This window comes from Fukomys damarensis, unplaced genomic scaffold, assembly GCF_012274545.1.
Source record: "Fukomys damarensis isolate Sample0158 unplaced genomic scaffold, DMR_v1.0_HiC HiC_scaffold_36, whole genome shotgun sequence".
Taxonomy (NCBI): domain Eukaryota; kingdom Metazoa; phylum Chordata; class Mammalia; order Rodentia; family Bathyergidae; genus Fukomys; species Fukomys damarensis.
Genome location: NW_022900948.1, coordinates 20,740,242 through 20,753,140, shown reverse-complemented (window position 1 = coordinate 20,753,140; position 12,899 = coordinate 20,740,242). Strand labels below are relative to the sequence as shown.

Genomic DNA, 12,899 nt, shown 5'->3' with positions numbered 1-12,899 from the left:
TAATGCAAAAGATATATTGTTTATAATACAGAAATTATTTGTTGGTGAATGTTCTTTAAAATATCCAAAGATATTTATGAGATATATCATAAACCTTCAAAAGAGTTTGATATTATGGCAAGAACCCTTGAATATTATTCCTTATGATCCTAGTTGCATGTTGTTTATATCTTTTTGTATTTCCATTGCCTTTACTGAATTAAATAAGGCTGATTTGTGTTAACAGTAGGCTACAGTAGAGACATAGTTTAAAACTTCCACAGATAAGTCATAAAACATGTTATATTTTCTACCTTGTTTTCTTAGTTCCATCTGCCTGGGGGTAGCTATTTGAAATGTAATGAGGAAATTTAATCATTGTTTTGTGAGATCTAGGGACAGAGACCTTGAAGCAATCCAGCTGGAGACATCCTTTGGAGCTACTTTTATCCTGCCAGCCATTTAAAGGAATCAATGTTGATTATTACTTCAGCCTGGTTGATGTTTAAAGAGAACACAAGTAACCTGAAGTCCAAACTGCCAAACAAGCTACTCCAAATTTTGTGACCCAAGGAAACTATGAGAGATAATATGGATGCTATTATTGTTTTAAACAGCTATCTTTTCTTTCTTGGGGTTTGTTATACAGTAATAGGTATCTGATACAAATTCAGATAGATGGATGTGAGCTGCTGTGATAACAAATCCTATAAGTATGGAATGCTGTGCTTTTAGGGGAGTATAAAGAGACTGAAGTTAGGGGAGTATAAAGACACTGTAAGCAAAATGCTATAGGGCCAAGAAAAGACTGTTAGTAGAAGTTATCATTTCCATAAGGAAACCATCAATGAATACGTAAAAGAAAGTAAGGAAAATACTACATGGAATTTTACAGAAGGGATTCTTATTAGGTAATATTTAGGGACACTTTCATTTCTCATAGTGTGGAAATTAGAAAATATACAAGATAGCCTGAATGACTGAGTGAAAGATTTCTTGACAGAATATTGAAAGTTCTTCTTGAATATTTCTTTTTTTTTATTTTGTAAAAAAATTAAATAAATTTTTATTTAAGGGATTTCACATGTAATTCCTTCAAAGTTCATAAAGGTCACTTTAATGAGGCTATTTGTCTCCAAGATAGCCCTTTTTCATGGAAACGATGCTTAATCCACCCATCTTATCTGCGCAGGATTCTTTCATCTCCACTTGAATTATGGACAATGACAACTTCAAAACTCCTGAGATCTTCTATCCAAAATCCTTCCCGCAATTTACACTTTAGGAGCATTTAGGATAGATGGATCTGTCTTGCTCTGACACCCTAAGCTATTCCCAGAGTAGTATAGATGTCTAGGATATGTGAATATAAAAAACTAAAAGAAAAATTATTAGGTCTCTCATACATTTTATGTCTTGTAACTGCCTTATCACAGGCCTAAGATATAGAGCTATGAAGAAAGCTAAAACCACAGTGTTGGGCTGTGAAGCATTTCCAAAGATATGCAGCCACAGGAGAAGCCCCATGGGGATAGACCTCAAGAATCCTGAGCACTTCCTATCCATCACAGAAAACGATGGCATAGGAGACGAAAAAGTAGGAATAGAAATCAAAGGACTATTAATTATTAAGATGGTATTTACCTAGATTGAAATCTTTAGCCTCTTCAGATGACAAATGATGCTAAAATTAAGAAATACCTTTTAGGACAGATAAAATTCAAAGTACATTCAAGAATAGCTAGGTTAAAAGGAGTACAAGAGAATAACAACAAAATTTTTATTTAAGATCTCAGAATACTTCAGAGAATTGAGATAAATAACAGGTCCTCTCAGGATCTCTTCGTTAGTTGGTTTCCTGGGGGGAGCGATAACTTTGAAATGAACATGGTCTTATCTCAGAAGGATATGTTGATGTGACTTTTGCTCAGTTCAGTAACAAAAATGTATAAAGGATTCAAAGTTTTGAAGAAAAGTATACTATCCGATATATCACTAATGTGTATTAAAAGGCATAGAGAAGTCAGAAGTACAAAGAGACTTTTGGACCCCTGAACTTCCGTAGGTAGTATCAGGCTGCAAAGTTACTCAGTTCTAAAAAGAGGCTTCCTTTTATAGAAAAGACAGCTTATTAAAAATATGAAACTGAGAGTTGAGAAAGCAGGAACACTCCAAATTTTGAACCATAATCAAAGAACTGTAATACTCCCTGTCAGTTTTTAACAATATTGCAAGTCAGTGATGCCTGTGAGCTTCTCTTTGTTTCTTTGTGGACAGGAGAGTTTATAGTGGTCACCCTATGCCTATTTCAACATTTTATCTTGGCTTTCTGGAAGGCAGGCTATGTATCTTAATGAAGAATTATAATTGATGAACTATACACAAAAAACACACCCACACTAGAATCTGAATATTAGATGAAGAAATCCTGGACTTCATGTTATACAATAGTTGCTGGAGACAGTTTTAGGTTTTAAGAGGAGATATATCAATTTCATATGTGGAAGTTATGTGATTATTGGGGTGCCAAAGAAAAAACTGTGTGGCCTACTTCCAAAATGGCCCTCAGTAAGCCACATTTTCTAGTATCCATGCCTTTGTAAGTATGTAAGAGTAATAAACTGGGCTGACCTATTTGACCAATAAGATATTGCAAAACTGACTCAATATGACTTCCATGGCTAGGTCATAAAAGACAAAAGGATTCCTGTTGCTGATCGCTTAATGGCTTCATCTAAGAAAAAGTAACTACCATATCAATAATTCACCATTTATAATATTTTATTCAATTAATTTGACTTTACATTTTTGCCAATGTTATTACAATCAAGAAATTAATAGATTATTTTCCTAATTGGTTTATAATAATACAGGCATATTAAGGTATTTAAGGCAATTTATCCTGTAATATGAATCTGTTTCTCACTATATTTCTTTTTATTTGGTTCAGTTTTAGGCCTACAAAATCATCAATCTACTTCTTTAAAACCATCATTCTACTTCTTTAAGCATAAAAATCTGCAAATGCAATTATAATGATATCCTTAATAGAAGATTTAATAACTATTTACTCTTTTTTTTAGTTAAAACAGAAATCCTTATATGTAGAAGATAGAATATATAGAGATATTGATAGGTAGGTAAGTTGATCAGTGTTGCTTATAGAGAACAAGATGTCATAGATTGAAATCAACTTTACATGATAGATAATATTGAGACTAATTTATAAACAAGATACATATTTATACTTTTGTACATTTCTTGTCCACTTTGAGTGCAACAGTTGTGTGAATTTTCTGAAGGCTTGGTCACTGAATATCTTTGGAGCAAAAGCATTATAGACTTTTTAGCCTGACTATCTCTTCAAAGATATCTGTGTGGCCAAAATACAGATCAGGTCACCTAGAAAATTGCAGATAATAAAGGTATTGGCTGCTCTAGAGCAATAATGTAGAGGGTTTGATAGATGTCTCTTTTATAGATTCTTTGATATATTTTTAGGTTTTAGGTTTTTCTGTGTTTTCTATGTTTTGGGTTCATTAGCTGTAATATATACTAATTATGTGTACAAGATCTATCTGTGTCACACCATATCTTATTTGTGTAATTCAAAGTAAGGTAAGAAAATGATGCAAGCACTAATATCATGCAGTTTGTTGTTAAAATGTTACTTTTATTTTAGACCCAGAGTTTCATTTTCTAGACCCATTACCTTGTGGCAGGCTCAATAAAATATTAGGTCCCTCACCTTTTAAGATAAGAGCATCACCATCACAGAAATACTACTTTGTGCCTATTTTTAATAAGTACATTTTGGTAATATATATCCATTTAAAACAATGTTTGTGTTGAATTGTCATTGGTTTCTTTGACCTTACTTTGATTATATATTACTGAACTCTCATTACATCATATACCATATTTTTAAGTACTTACTTTCCTACTAAGCCTTCCAATCTTACCTTTTCAACACACTTATCATCTTGTCTCTCATATCAAATCTTTATTTTTCATTTGTTTTGATTCTACTTATAAAGCTTTCTGCTCATAGAGTCATTTGCTGCTTAATAGAGTCATTTTTCATCTTCAGTTAAAACTTGTTAAATATTTGCTCATATTTTTAGTTTGGACATGATACTAATTTTTGATATTTTTTGGTGGGTAGCTCTAATTCTGTTCTTGTAGGATAGTATTCTGTGATAGCTTCTTTTGGTCTATTTATATTGGCCCTTGAATAGGTTATATGCAATGAGAATTATTTTATATAAGATTTGAGCATTCATTGTCCCTGTACAATCTAAATTCTGAGATGAGGATTATTTTTCTTATCAGCAAATGGTGCTTAATATGCACAACTCTAAATTATTAAATGAATGTTTTTTAATTGTTTCCATTTATTCAAACATCAGCTCAATCCATATATAGTAAACATCTGCCAAGAAGTCAACATTAATGTACGATGACCACATAGCACATAAAACACTGTTTCCTATCTTTTAGAGTGTGTGCTCAATTGAAAAGATGGAAATGGTTAATCAAGCAATCATAAAAATGTGTCATGAATATGTGGAATATATTATGAGAGCTTCAATTATAAGAGGATAGGAAAGCTATTGTGTACTTTTTGTTATTGTTACTCTAATTTTTTTAAAAACACAATCTCATTATGTAGCCCATGTCTTCCAGGAACACACTGTCTAGTTCAGGATGACCTTGAAATCATGATTTTATTACTTTGGCCTCCTCAATGCTGAAATTATAAGTGTTCAGCACCACTTCTGGTTTGGCCATAGGATATTGATGGTCAAGGGAGTCTTGCTTAGGGAGTGATTTTTGACCAGAGAGTGTTCGTTGGACAGAAAAGGAGAAAAGAAATGGTTAACTGAAGAACCAGTGAATATGAAGTGACTTTAGATGTAAAAGAAAGTATTATGCTTAGAGACTAAAAGAATACCAGAGTAAGTGGTGGAGGTGCAGAGCCATGGAAGGGACTACAGAATGAATCTCCATGCAGAGGTAGGGTCATTCCTTTTAGGTCTTCATGCATCTAGTTAACTTACTTTTTAGTTGGAAAGCCACTGAGTGGTTTACACATAGGGATTATCTATTAAAATTCACATCGCAAAAGTCCTTGAGAAAAACAAGATTAAAAGAGTGAAGAAGTTGGGGTTGTTATAAGATTACTGTAGTGGTTAAGTGCTTGTGTCTGGAGAAATAGCGGTATTAAAAAGATAAAGAAATACTTAGAAGGCAATGTTCACCAAGATTTGATAATGTATTCTCAGATGCATTGAATTAATGACATCCCAGGAGGCAGTACTTCTAGACTTTTTCCTGTCTGCACATACTCAAGGTTGGTTAATTATTCCCTACTTGTCTTCCCTAGAGAAGTTACTATCTCAGTAAATATTGAAAAATAATATGTAGGAAAGGAATACATAGGATTTAGACCTTTAAAAAAGTATTTCCTGAATAATAGAGACAAGGGTACTGGGTTTCTTTTTGCACTTGGCTGTGTATTTGTTTCCAAACACTGGTACTTAAAGTTAAGGGAAGACGTACTTGGGGAAAAAATCACTTTTATCAGTAAAACTAGTGAATTCCATGTAAGAAAGCTTAGATCATCTTTTTCACCATTCAATTTTACCTATTTTCAAGAGTTCTTAAAAATTTTACAATTATGTTTTCTTTCATTTTATTTAACTGGTGTATATATTAGTATGCCCTATGTCCTCAGGGATATAGAAAGAAGAGAATATATAGACTGACAATAAACCAATCCCATTTCAAATTAGAACTTCTCCTAGCATTTAATTTAACTGGAATTAGGCTAAAGTTTTATTTCAGAGTTACAAGAGACCTTCCTAAAGCATTTAGTTTTGTCCCTTTGCTCTCAGGAAATTGAACGTCTAAAACTGATAGATGAATATTAAGTACTGTTGTTGTTTTCTTTTGTTTTTGTGTTGTTGTTTTTTACTATTCAGTACTAAGATAAGCAAGAATCAATAGGCTGATTCATTTAATTACTGTTAAGTATTGGTGTTTGACTGTGTTACCTCCAGTGACTACTGACTCTGTCTATTGTCTTTACTATAGCACTAGCTGATAAAGTTTTTGTGGTTCATCTGTAGATGAATTCTAGCATCATCCAATACCTTCCACTCAAGCAACATTAGCACACTGTGAACGCCCATTTTTTATCAGATATTTCTTCTGTCTTGTGATCTATGTGCCATTTTGTAGAAAATTAATTTATCAATTAATTCATTTAATCGACTATGTGCTATCTTTTGCTGTCACATCTTATATTAAGTGATCTTTTCTTTTTTCTTTTTTTTTTTTTTTTTTTTTTTTTTTTTTTTTTTTTTTTTTGTGCTAATAATAGCCTTTTACCAATTAGCTTCTTCAGCTTGAAGAGATTGCTTTTAGGGTTCCTCAGTCTCTTGACAGCCCCTGATGGAGGAAAGGGGTGAAGAAATAGCTTCAGTGGTGTATACCTTTGGAACTTGAGATATTTGATGGAAAATAAGTTTCAAATAGAATTATGTCCCGGTAAATCAGTGCTCATATTTCCAAGAAAAATTGTCACAGTTGTTCAATATTGTGGATTTGTATTTGTATTTAACATATATTTCTTTTAAAGTTACTCTACATATCAAGTACTTTGAAATGTTTTAGAAAAATTTAATGTTTGGGAAAATTGACATTTGAGAGAAATATATATGAGAAATACATATATATATATATTTGATACAAACTACTTATTTCCTTTTCAATTGTATAGCCTATAAGTATCAAACTAAATTATAGAGGATTTTTATTTATTTTTAATAAAAAATAATGTAGGTTAATGAATATGTTTATTTTAGTGACCATTTCATGATGTACATGTATACCAAAATAGCAAACCATGCATATTAAACATATATAACTTTATCAGTTGTATTTCAGTAATGCAGAGAAAAAAAGAAAAAAGGCAACTTTTAAATTACTAGAAACTTTTTACTGGTAGAATGGAAAGGACAACACAAAATTAAACGTTTATAAGCAAGATCTTTATGAATATTTATAATGTTTCATGAATACATTTTTAAATATTTTAAAATGGAACGATGAAAATAAACTTTTGTTCAATTTTTAATGCAATTTGTAGATGTCTTTTTCAATCATGCATACATTTAATTAGACCATTAAAAAAAAAAGGCCCAATTTTCAAGGGCCGGGGATTTAGTTTAGTGGTTCCAGTACCTGCTTTGCAAGCGCAAGGTCCTGAGTTCAATCCCTGGTACAAAAAAAAAAAAAAAAAAAGATCATCTTATGCAAAAAATAAGCTTGGTTTTTATTTTATAAGATATTCCAGTGTTTATTGTTACTTCCTAAAATTTGTGTCTGCTAGTAATGCGGAATAGCACGTTTCATTCTGGAAAGCTGTTTCGTGCATGTAAGATGTCTTGGTCACTTTCAGTCCCATTGTACCTCCCCCTTTCGTCCTCCCTTGCCTTTCCCCTTTCCATCTCCAAGAATCTGCTTTCTACTTTCCGGACTTTTCTCCTTTTCCTTTTCCTTTGGTTTTAGTCATTTTTAGATCGTTTATATAAGATAAATCCTGCAATTCTTAACTTTCAGAAACGACTTCAATTAACATAATGGTTTCCAGTTCCACTTCTCGCAAAAGGCATGATTTTTTCCTACAGAGACACACACATTTATCTGTTAATAGTCAACTTGGCTTTTTCTATAGCTTAGTTATTATGAATTGGTCTTCTGAAAATATGGGAATTACTATCATAAAGAATTAAAAAACAGCCGGGTATGGTGGCACACTCCTGTTATCCCAGCACTCGGGAGGCAGAGGCAGAATGATCACTGTGAGTTCAAAACCAGCCTGGGCTACATAGTGAGTTCCAGGTCAGTCTCAATTACACAGTCAGACCATTTTTAAAAAAATTTAAAAAACAATGAATGCTAGCAAGGATGCAGAGAATAATGAACCCTCTTACACCACTGATGTAAGTGTGAGCTAATAGAACTACTATAGAAATCAATATGAATATTCCTCAGAGAACGATAAATAGATATATCATTTGATCCAGCTATGTCACTCCTTGGTACATTTCTGAAAACATACAATTAGGCTATTCATTTATTCAATTTTATAAGATTCTCCAAGTAATACCACATAATTTTCCAAAGTAGGTACTGCTGAACGTATTCATTAAAACCGTTTGTGTTTCTGCTATATCATATATTGGTTAATACCTTCTATTAATAATTGTTACTGTTTTTGTCAACCCTGGGGATATGTAATAATATGCCCTGGTGTTTTATTTTGCAATTTCTAGGTGCTCCAATTAAATTAAGTATATTTTAAAAACTTTATTAACCATGATAAATCAAATTATTTACCATTTTTCTCTGAGGCATTCCGTTTTCTTATTGTAAAAATTTCTATATGCAATACTTGAAAGTTGTACAGTTATAAAAAGAAATGAGAAATTAAAACACACTGGGCAGAAAATCTCCTTTTTCATTGACTACATATAAAGGAGGGAAAACCTTTAATTTCACAATGATACCTACATTTTAAAGTCAAACATTCCGTAGGCAATAAATCAACATCAGTAGGTTAAATAGAATATTGAAGGGCCAGGGATTTAGCTCAGTGGCTCCACCGCCTGCTTCTCAAGCATAAGGTTGCAATTCGATCCTAGGTACAAAAAAAAAAAAAAAAAAAAAAAAAAAAAAAAAAAAGAGCATTGTGCTCTGAAGACAGGGTAAATATTCAAGTATATGGGCAAAATATTTAAAGAAAGATTAGCTATATTATTTCCAATAAATATCAACTGACAATATATATACCAAAACTTTTTTCTCAATTTATCAATTTAAAAATAGCTGTGTGTTTTTCCTATAAAATAAAATTCCTTTATACCTTTCTCTATATTTTCTGCATCCACTTCCCCAAATTCTACATTGTTTATCTAAAATATGGTAGCAATTCTAGAAGGGTAAATGCAAAATACGTGGAATAATTAGAATTGGCTGAGTAATATGTACAATTTTACTTTCTCATACTGATTTGTTTTGTTAGTTCTGTTGAATATGTCATATATTATATGATAATGTTTTAAAACATCTGTGTCAGATGCAGATGTTTTACATCATTAAAGTTTCACTTTTGTAATTTATTATTTCCATATTGTGTAAATAAAATTTTTATCTTTTTCATTGTCAGTGATTATCTCTGAATAATGAATTTAGTCATAACTACATTTGACTACATTAGTACATTAGTACATTTGTACAGTGCAAGAGTTACAATAAAAGTCTTTTGGTAGGTATGGTGATCATATATTTATTTTTGTTAAAATTTTAGGCATATGATATTGTCATTAGAAAGACATTTTTATATAATACCTATGATGATTTATTTCCATGTAGTGTGCATATTCTTGTCTTTTACTTAAAGAAAAATATGGGAACTAGAAGTGTGAATAATCTGTAATTTTATTAGCTCTTTTACTGTTGATATTTTTCAAGCATTTAAGTCTACTACTATCTTTTCTTATTCTTTTGACTGATTTTAAGCTCCTGGAAAAAATGATATACTATAACAGAAAATGCACTTTTTCATATTCTGTAAACTCTGGACTTTTTTTTCAATTAAAGTAACATACACATAAAAAGTTCCAAATATATTTTTTAATCTGTTTTGTGACTGGTCATAAATCTACTAGTGATTTTGAAATTGGGCCATAGGATATAAATTTATTCAAAAGTAGGATTAAAATATTTTATCATTTTATTCAATACTCTTGTTGATATTATGTGTAAAATATGTGACTAAGACTTGTTATTTTAAAGTGCAATAATTGTGAACATTAATGAGGTACAATCTGATATTTTGTTCAAATCAAGGCAATTGGCATTTCCATTTCTTTACAGATTTTTTTGTGTGTTTGGAGAATTTGCGTTCCTTTCTTCCAGATCTTTGTAGGACATGTACTAGATTATTGTCACCCACATTTATCCCACTGTGCTATGAAACCAGAATTTATCCACTTAACTGTGCTTTGGTGCTCGTTACCTAACTTCCCTACAATCCTTCTAGCCTCTTTCAAAGGCTATTCTTTATTTATATTAACTATATCTAGCTTCCACACAAGAGAGGGAACACTTGATTTTTGTTTTCTATATTTTGATTTTTTTATGATTTTACATTTTAGTTCATTAGTACAAGAGTATAGTATACATTGCTTCATTTATTGTATGGAGTTGATACATGTGTATAACACATCCCGATTTATTTATTTTTTCCTTACAAATGACTCAAGTTTAAAATTGTTTATATATTTTTACATTTGATCTTAGCCAAGAAGGGATATGTTGACATATTTTTAAAGAACACAATTTACATATACTTTATATTTATGTTGTTTGATTTAAAAATTATTTAGACAATTCCTGGAGTCTTAAAAATCAGTGTAATATTTACTGCATAGCAGTTATGTGCTCAGAAGCCTGTCAAAACAGTTTATGTGCATCAGCTTTGTCAGAGATTGCCTATTTAGAAATATTCCCTAGACTGGTAATGTTCAGTTTTTCTGTAATGATAGACATATCCCACGGCTGTGTCATTAAGTATAGTAACCACTAGCCACTTGGGGTTGTTAAGGTTTGAAATATGGCCAGTATACCCTAGGAACTATAAATTTAATTTTAATTTGAATTTTCCCCACATTCTTAGTGGCCATTACGTTGAAAAAATAAAATTCTAGGGAATAGTCAATGTGAAAGTCACTAGACATTATGAAGACCTCAAAGTGACCTAAATGACACACATACCTGAAAAATATGAAGAAACTGGCACTGGAATTGTGCCATAATTTTCAACTTGTAGCCAATCTTTTTCTCTTTTTTCTTTTTTATTCTCTCATTGAGTCTATTGGTACATTTTAGGTATACAGTACAGTTACATTCATCACTGGGATCTTGCAACCTTACATGCCAAACTTTTCCATCCATAACTCTTCCACGTTTGGGAAAACACAATCTTCAGGCATCCTAAAATTACAATCATAAATATTTCACTAGGTGACTTTAAAAGTATATTAGTTTCTATTTTTAAATTCACTGTAAAGAGATAATGTTATTATATCTCAATAAACTTAAAAAAGCTACCAGGTGTCATTCAATATTTAGTCAGTTATTAAATTACCTAAATTGTCTTAAAATTGTGATTTTCAAAATTACCTTTAATACAACCTAAGAACATGTCTTTGCTTTATATATTTCTAAAAAAGCTTTTAAAAAATGTGTAGCATCTCATTCTATGTCTTGGGTTTGTCAATTGCTTGCTAAAAGATTTTCATTTTGTTTGGGAGACATATTATTTTCTTTTTTTTTCTTTTGTTGAATTTATTGGTACATTCTAGGTATACAGAACAGCTAACATTCATTATTGGGATCTTGTACCTTTATATGACAGGTCTTGGCTCTCATTTTTTCCCCCTTGTCCCTGCCCTCCCTTCACCCCCTCCTCCCCTTCTCAGTTACAAACAATTTATTTCCATTTTTTCATTTTCTCGTATTTTCCCTTATTTCCTTTCCCCTATAGGAAAATGGATACATATTGAGGATATACTCCTAAGCTAAATAAATAAGTCACACATGTGTAAATATCGAATAGTTTCTCTGGTGTGAATAAACTGTAATAATACATAAGATCCTAATGAGATAACTGACATTGTGAAATGGGAAGAAAAGGGTTAAGGGTGTAGGGAAAGTGGGAAGACATATTATTTTCTAGATTAGTACCTACCATGTTAGCCATATCTTGAATTTGGCTGTTTTAGCTATACTAGTGTCTGATATTTTCTCCTATCACTCATATTTCATTAAATGAATTCATTGAATAGATTCTTGTATAAATTCAGATTTTTGTTTCCTGGCAAAACTTTTCTGGAGTTTTCTGCTTCGATCTGCAGGAACATAAAGTGTGACCAATTTTGTTCTGATACAGCAGGCACTCAATCAAAACTAGATCCATTATTTCACCAATTTTTTAAATGATGGTAATAGAATTTTAACACTTACTATTTATTAAATACCAAAAAGTTCCCTCACTGACCACTTCATAATTTTTTATTGCTTTTTACAAATATATCTTTAAAAGACTTAAAACTGAAACCACTAATAAATAAGAATCCATATATTTGGGTTAATAAACCACACAGGAAATGAACACAAAGAAGTGATAGCAGCAAATCACAAAATGAAAATTAAAACTGATTTATAATGATAATGCATATTTTAATTTCTGTGAAAAATTTCACTATGTGGCACATACTATTCAACAACTTTGCTTTATTTTACTAGTACATGCTTGCAGTAGGTGATGTTTACATCCATCTTAAGGAGCGAGTACATGTTCTGAAGACATCTTTTTCTTTTCCTTTTCCCTATGCCCCATCTCTGTCTCTTCATTATCTTTCCTCATTTTCGTTAACATTACTCTTAATTTTCACTTCACATTTGGAACATATTTTAGCACTCACTCTGGATAGTTGGCACCTGTATCTGACAGACTATATCTTTTTTATATCCAATCTATACGTTGGGTCTCTGATCCCCTTCCCATTTGCAAAAGATCTATCAGTTTCTTTTTATTAGTCTTTTGTTTTGCTCTTCATATTTACTATGGCCAGTTAAAATGAGAGAAACCAGGGCCAGGGATTTAGCTCAATGGTTCCAACCACCTGCCTTGCAAGGGCAAGGACAAGTTTGATTCCTGGTGCCAGAAAAAATAAATAAAATAAATTTTAAAAATGAGAGAAACCACGTTGTATTCAAGATTGTGCATCTGATTTATTTTACTTAAAATTGTGTTTTCAAGGATTATTTTCCTACAGATGTCTTGA

At 31.4% G+C, this 12,899-nt stretch overlaps 1 non-coding gene across 1 annotated transcript; it reads right to left on the bottom strand.

Moving 5' to 3' along the window:
* Positions 1 to 1,388: 1,388 nt before the first annotated feature.
* On the bottom strand, positions 1,389 to 1,522 carry LOC117284364. The gene has a single exon (XR_004515453.1). It is a non-coding gene; the product is annotated as a small nucleolar RNA SNORA18 (small nucleolar RNA).
* Positions 1,523 to 12,899: the final 11,377 nt, after the last annotated feature.